We start from the raw sequence: 8,252 nt of genomic DNA, 5'->3' as shown, positions 1-8,252 counted from the left end.
GTGAAAACAATTTTAATAGAGTAGGTAAAACTCTAGTAAGTTTTGTTAAAATCACAAAACATTATCTATATATTTAAAAAACAAGAAAACGTTTTTACTAAATCAACTCATTTTCTACCACTACAAGAATTTACACATTTTGCGACCAATTTTGCCGTCCAAAAAAATTTTGGTCGCAAAAAAATGACATTTGGCGACCAAATATTAATTAGTCGCGATTGATCTTTATTTTTGGCGACCAAATATTATTGGTTGCTGAAGGTTATATTTTGGCGACCAAAAAATGAGTTAGTCGCAGAAAGTGGTATGCTTTTGCCGACCAACTACAAATTTGGTCGCGGAAGGTCACATTTTTTTTGGCGACCAAAAATTTGGTCGCCAAAAACTTATTTTCAGCAACCAAAAAAAATTAGTCGCCAAATTAGTACTTTTAGCGACTAATATTTTAGTCGTTGTTGATTGAGATTTGGCGACTAAAAATATTTGTCGGTGAAGGTACTTTTTTTGCGACTAATATGATCTTTTTGTCGCCAAAAATTATTTTTTTCTTTGGCAACCAAAAATTTGGTTGCTAAAAACTTATTTTCAGCAACCAAAAAAATCAGTCGCCAAATTAATACATTTAGCGACTAATATTTTAGTCGCCGTTGATTGAGATTTGGCGACTAAAAAGATTAGTCGTCGAAGATACCTTTTCTGCGACTAATATTTTTGTCGCCAAATATTAATGAATTTTTTTTACTTTTGATCTTTGCCGACCAAAAATGTGGTCGGCAAAATACTTATTTTTAGTGACCAAAAAACATTTTGTTGGCAATAAAATTAAACAATTTCAAAAACACAGATTCATTTTTTTGGTGGGAATACACTTTTACATTACCGCCCAATTTATTTTCTATCAATATGTAGATAGACCCAAACAAGTTCAGTCTCTTGCTCTCTCTCTCTCTCTCTCTCTCTCAGACTCACCATCGTTGATTCGCCATTCACAGTCACCGTCGTTCACCCTCGATGTTCCACTGTCGTGCATCATTACAAATCAAGGTGCAACAATGGTAACCTCTCTCTCTCTCTCTCTCTATATATATATATCTCTATATCTCTATACATACAAATATGTGTAGCTAATTTCAAATTAGATTTAGGGTAAACGATGGGGGTTTCGAGGGAACTAGGGTTTTGTTCTTCGCTTCGTTGCTCTTCTTCCAAGGGGGCGGCATGGATTTCTCCAAGGTCGGAGAGAAGCTTCTCAGCTCAGTTCGCTCTGCCCGATCTCTCAGCCTCCTTCCTTCCACTTCCGATCGTCCCGAGGTAATTAATCCCTCATTATGCTTATTTTACATACATATTTATGTGGGTTTGTATTTTTCTACATGGGTTTCTTCAGTAATGTACACTACAACAAAAGTAACTTATGGTGACGAAAAGTAGTGAAGAAAATAAATTTTGTTACTAAATAAGAATAATTCGTGACGAATTATAAAATTTTGTCACATATAATAAAAAAATAAAAATATTAGGTGACAAAATTTATTTTCGTCAACAAATACTTCTTTTTAGGTGAGGAAAAATTAAGTTTTGTCACCGAAGGTTTTTCCGCTAATTTTTTTGGGTGGCGCCAAAATTTTGAGACTTTTGGTGAGAAAAAAATTTGTCACCAATTATAAAATTATTAGTGACGAATATATTTTTGTCACCAATAATTTTATATATATATATATATTTTTTTTTTTTTGAGAAATTTGATTTTAAATATTTTAAGACCATTTGGTGAAGAATATATTTTTGTCACTAATAATTTTTAATATTTTGAGATTTTTTAGTGAGGAAATTATTTTGTCACTAATTACAGAGGGAAAATTTTGACATATTGGGCGGTAATAAAAAAAAATAGAGTACTAACTTCCCCCTCTTTTTTTTGTTTATCGGTTTTCCTCCCCCCCCTCTCTCTCTCTCTCAAAACAAAACACAAGTTAATTAGCTCTCTAAGTAACCTATGGTGACGAAAAGTAGCAAATAAAATAAATTTTATCACTAAATAAGAATAATTCGTGATGAATTATAAAATTTTATCACATATAATAAAAATATAAAAATAATAGATGATAGAATTTATTTTCGTCAATAAATATTTTTTTTAGCATTACCAAAAAATTGACTTTTTGTGTCTATTTTTTTTGTGACCGTTTGATTAGCCGTGGCAAAAAAATAAAAAATAATAATGGAGAAAAAACACTACAGCATAATGAAAGCAAGTAAGTCGTAAAAGGTCCCCATTTTCTTCTTTCATTTATTTGCGCCCTTTTCTTAGTTTTGCCCTAGTAGGCTCACTAATGTCTCTCTCTGTCTCGTTCTTGCTCTCGCTCACATGCCCATCAGAACTCCACCCGTATGAATCTCTCCCTCAATCGCTCAATCTCTCTGTTTCTGTCTCGATGTCTCAATCTCTCTTCCTCTCTTGATCTCTCAATCTCTCTTTCGTATGATCTTGCTCGCTCTCTGTATCCGTGTACATCTCTCACAGCGATTTACGCGATTCATCAGTATCAGGTTGTAGGGAGAGCTCTTCCTATGGAGACCGATCAGCATCCGAAGATCTACCGCATGAAGCTCTGGGCCACCAACGAGGTTCGGGCCAAGTCCAAGTTCTGGTATGTATATGTAGATATATATGTATGTATGAGGTTTGAGTATATTATTTTCGATTCCAATTGTGTTTTGGTTAAATTTCTAAGGTATTTTCTGAGGAAGCTTAAGAAGGTGAAGAAAAGCAATGGTCAAATGCTCGCTATCAATGAGGCATATGTCTATCTATCTCATAGAGTAAATTACTTTCTAGGGTTTTGAATATAATCAATTCATGTTTTGATTAGTGCCTATTAATTAGTTTGTTGGTTCTAGGTAACAAAAGAACAAGAATTTAAGCAGAGCTTGTGGTCTTAGTGATAGTAGATTTGTTTCTGGTTGTGTTTTATTCTATAATGGGGTTTGTGTCTTTTGATTTTTTGTTTTCACTCTCATTATGTGTTTTTCTTGGAAATACAATTCTATATTTCAGTGCATTATCTCCAATGGCTTATTCTGAGAATTTTCAGTAACAAACTTTCTGCGCTGCATTTTCTTAATGATGTAATAGTACCTGGTTTTGCAACTTTTTAAGTAGATATGTCCTGTTTCCAAGGATTGTTCTTTTTTCTTGAAGCAGCTTCTTTGCTACTCCACAACTTTTGCATTTTCCATATTAGTCCTCCTGGTCACGAGGTCTGTGAATTGGTTGATTTTTCTGCAATTGTATGATTCTATTATTCTTATTTCATGAATTTTTGTTTTGAACTTTTTTTGTCTGTTCTACTGAATGCTATTATTCACGTAAGACACATTTCATTAGACATTTAGGTGAGCTTTTTTAGAATGCCTTCATTTCTATTGGGCCTTCTGTTGCATTTTTCTGCTAATGTTTGTGGAAAACTAGAAATATACTTGTTAAACTAGAAATATACTTGGTAGTTTATTTATTTACTAGACAAGTCCTAGACGAAATTAGAGTTGATGTTGCCTCTCAGGTTAGTATTCATAGGAGTATTTTTATGAATTTATCTTTTCAGTTGATTCTATTTTTCATGTATTAAATTGGTTTTAAATTTAACTTGCACTCTTGACAGTTATCAGCGGGCATCCAAAGGAAGAATAGCTGGAAGGAAGACCGAGGATGCTAACAGGTATCTTACTGTTTCTTCATGGATTCATATTCCTAGTTTCTATTTTGATTCTTACTTCTACTATTCCAAGTCTTTGGAAATCTTTTTATAAGATAACTACAGTTAAAATAAATAATTCAATTTATTTTAACAAATAAACTAGTTTTGCTGCTAGACACAGCTCATGGAGAGCCAAGTGTGGATTTTGTTCACGTTTTTCTTAAGCAAGTGCGACATGCCAATGATCTAGCACTAATCTTAAATTTCTTATATAACCAAGATGATAAGGTTCTTCCTTAGTCCATTTTCTTTGGTTACGTGTCTAATGATGTGAAGGTATGACTCACCTAATGCTAATCTTAAGTCAGATCAATAAGGCTCAATACCAGATACTTGGTGTTGAATCTTGTACGACCAATCCACCTATCTAATTTCCAATTGATCATTAATCAACAGTGTTTTTCCTATTTCCTTAATCCACATGCTTTCTCAGCTTCCCCTCACCCTTACAAGTCCCTTGACCTTAATCATGTCACTCCTCAAAAACCAGCAAATACCCTTGATTTATCCTAACCAAACTGCTTTCAACTTCACCACTGCTTCTCCCAATGAGAAGAGTCTGGTGACCTCCAAAAAAATACATTTATAGTTCATTTTACTGAACTGTCTTTATTTTACCCCTCGTTAAGCACTCTGTAATATTTTGAACTTCAGTTTATGAAAAAAGTTTACTTTTTGGTCACTTGGCACTACAAATTCTGGAGGCATGCTATGTTGTGGTTGTCCAACAATTTCTACTCAATTTGATAAATAAATGTCAATCACACAACATTTCAAAGGTACTCCTTTTCATTATATACATCCTTTTCATATGCTTAATTTTGTATGTTAGAATGCTGTTGGTTTTTATTGGTTGTTAATTGCTTGGAGTATGTTGTTATTTTAAAAATTTTACAGTTTACCCTTGGGTCAAATATTGTTATTTGAGTCTCATATAGGGTCTTTATTAGTTATAGAATATTGTAAATTTGTAACAAGTCAAAGCTTCTTAACTTTTCTTAATTTTGGAATCATGGTCCTAATAGAATTAGGAGAACCCAGCACTCTATAAATACATATATATCTGTTCTATGGAGTTCTCTTGAAATTTGATGTAAAACATTTGTCACTTTGAGTGATGCTTTGTGAAACCTTACCTTAGGGGGTTATTCCTCCTCTTCTTTATTCACAAAACATTTATTCCTGGGTTACTATTCACAGCCCCAAAACAGTGCAAATTTCAGGCACAAGAACCTTACCTAATCAAGCCTAAATTGCCACCAACCATTGTCATTGCCTTTCAGCTTTTATTGTCACACCAAAATATTATAAAATAAATGTTTTCCTGGAACATTTTGGGACCACTTCTTAAGACCCAACAACCAAATACTTCTGAAAATCAAGCCAATTGTCACCCTCTTTCCATCTAAAACAGTCAAACCTGACCTCCACCTTTTAGAACTCTAAGCCTAGAAACTTTCCATAGCTAAAAACCCACTACTAGATACGTCATATGTAGTGACCCTTTGTTTCTAAGGCTGTCCCCCTAGTTTTATTGTTCCCCTTTTTCTTCTTCTTTCCTCCTTGTTGAATGAAGCATCTTTAAATCATAATTGCACACACGTGCATGACTAGTTGTAGAGAATAAAGCCCATAGCGTTGATTATCAAGTCTTGAGCCTCTTTGAAGTGAAAAGTCATCAAAGACTCAAAAATATTAGGCATGGGGCAACTAAGCAGTCAGCTTAGCTGAATAATTAAAGAAGTGCAAGTATTAGACCAGAAACTAAGGAAGAGCTAGGTTATTTTAGTGAAGGTTAGTATCATTTTTGGATAGCTGTGGAAATAGTTGTAATATGTAATAAGAAGCGAAATCTCGTAATAATGCAGAAACGCCACATATTTTTTAGTTTAACTAATAACTGCAAACTTTCATACTTGAGAGGGAAGTGCCTTGGAAATCATACTTGAGGACATTCAACATGAAATTTATTCAAGATGTCTGTTACACAATGCCAATTATGTTAGAATCTAGCTTGAACACTAGGAAACTTGGTGACCAAAGAAACCTGAAACCTGAACACTATACTTTGTTTCCCACATGTTGGTCTTTTTACTTTTGATTTTTTGGATTTTGCATCAGGAATGCAATTTCTGCTTCAATCATTCTAGTTTTCATATTGAATTGATCGAACCTTTCATTGTGTGTTAACTTTACATGAATTAGTGATTGTCAACCTTTCACATGAATTAGTGATTGTTCGTTGCACTATGAATGTGTGTTAACTTTACATTTTACATTGATATTCCTATTCTAGGTTCTGTTTTGGAACTCTGAAGTTTGTCCAGTTGTGTTCAAGCTCAACTCCAGCTGACTGGTCCATATAAAGAAGATTATTTGTTTGTATTTAGTTTATCTAAATTGCTAATTGAACCAGTTCTATAATTATAGTTGTATATGTGTATGTATTGGGCCTTGAAAAGAACAAGTTAGCAAAGAACTACTGCAGGGGGCCCAAACTATATTACTAGTTGCGATTATGATGCTCCAATTGATGAATATGGTAAGTTAAACTTTACTTAAATAAGATAATTTTTTTTTTTTTTGGGTTAACAACTGATGTATAACTTGGATACAAATATATGGTTTAGTTGCTTATTCATATCACTAATAGCATTCTCATTGAAATGGTTGTTCACCAATCTCACTTTTTATCTCTTTATTTTTCATACAGGATTACTAAGACAGCCAAAATGGGGGCACTTAAAGGATATGCATGATGCTATAAAGCTTTGTGAACCTGCTCTTGTTGCTGTTGATTCACCTCAGTATATGAAATTGGGACCAAAGCAGGAGGTTTGTTTTAACTACATGATCTACTTAACTATTAATGGCAAAGTTATCTTAGCTTCGTTATTTTCGTTAGCTAGAAGTACCAAAAGATATATTGCAATTTCTATGATGTCAAGTTGTAGCCTTTGATGTTTTTCCTACTAGCACACTGTAGAGTTCAGCATCAAGCAAGACCCAATTTTTGAAGTTCTAGGATTGGAATTTTCATTGTTGACTGTGTTTCTCACCTAATGATATCTGAAAAGAAAGTGTTTCCATGCTCGTGGCATTGAGGTGACACTGTTTCAATGGAGTTTGTTGGTAGTGTAAAAGTATGAAGCTCTTGAGATGAAATGATAAGCATCTGAACTTATCATTAGTATGGGTAATTTAAAAGCAAGCACGCCTGTTAGTGTTTGTTGTATACTGCAAATGACTAATTTAATTCCCATAGTCTAGACTGAGCAAGAACATCTTTTTTGGAACATTCAGAGGAATGAATATCACAATCTTTTTGACTTCATCAGGTTGCTATAAGCTTCTCATGTTCTGTTATGGAGAGTTGGAAGTTACTGCAAAATGTTCTGATAATTTGATAGGCATGTTCTAATAATTTGATAGTACTGCAAAATGTTATATTTCTTTCCTCAAATTATTTAGGCCATATGTATTATTTGGGCTTCCTATAAAATCCTAATATTTGCAACATTCAAGCACAAATGCTTCCTATAAAATCCTTTAAATCTTGCATCAGAAACTTCAATCTTTTAATTCATATCATCATGTTTTCATTCCAGAAAATTTCTGCTGAACTGTGCATGTACTGAATCTTCTAGTATGGCTTACCTTTTATTGTGCATTTGCATGCTTTGGCCTATATTTCAATTATTTCATTCTGTATTCTACAGGTCTCTGTCTTTCAAAATTGGCAGATTTCATGGTTGAGTGTCTTCATGGTTGAGTATACTATCCATTAGATGATGCCAAGATCAGTCTCGAGGTACTCTTTTGATAAGTATGTTCTTCAAGGAAATAGGCTGTAACATATTAAAAGACACCTGCTTGCAAGGGAATTAGCTCTAAATTAAGAAGTTAATTTGCAACTGATCCATACATGTTTTAGTTTTTGTAATGTATGTTCTACATGCCTTTAGGGAAGCAGAGTCTATGGTTTTCTGCAGTTCTTGACATTGGCATGGTGCCGAATTGTTGGTTGAGGAATAGTTATTGGGTGTTGTTTGTTGTGTAAATCCATATCAGCAATGAAGTATCTCTGGATGTGAAGTCAAATAAAGATGGAATTATAGGCAAACTGTTGTAACACATGAAAAAGCTTGTACGACATGTGTCCCATAATGGCAGATGATACAGTATCTCTGAAGAGGTTAATTTTGTAACGTTAGGAATGATGATATTAATATATATGAGAGATGATACGGTATATTATGGATAATGTTTTATAAATGATGAGATGAGAGTAAAAGATGTAAAATAAGAAATAAAGAAGTTAAAATGAATGGTAAGTGTAATATTTTAGTGTTTTAGTCTTATTATATTTAAAATTTAAAATTATATAATATATATTATATACATAAAAATATGTTTAATAAATATAATAATAGTTGGAGTGGGGTAGAATGGGGGAGGGGTGGGGAAAATTGCATTCCTATGAGGGGGGTACCT

General features: G+C 33.3%; 1 long non-coding RNA gene across 1 annotated transcript; it reads left to right on the top strand.

The window, feature by feature from the left end:
* Positions 1 to 5,296: 5,296 nt before the first annotated feature.
* On the top strand, positions 5,297 to 8,041 carry LOC145799155 (uncharacterized). Its single transcript, XR_014341168.1, has 3 exons — positions 5,297 to 6,300; positions 6,472 to 6,593; positions 7,478 to 8,041. It is a non-coding gene; the product is annotated as an uncharacterized LOC145799155 (long non-coding RNA).
* Positions 8,042 to 8,252: the final 211 nt, after the last annotated feature.

Source organism: Camellia sinensis, chromosome 9, assembly GCF_055761805.1.
Source record: "Camellia sinensis isolate YWXY chromosome 9, ASM5576180v1, whole genome shotgun sequence".
Lineage (NCBI taxonomy): Eukaryota > Viridiplantae > Streptophyta > Magnoliopsida > Ericales > Theaceae > Camellia > Camellia sinensis.
This window is presented reverse-complemented; position numbering and strand designations above follow the sequence as displayed.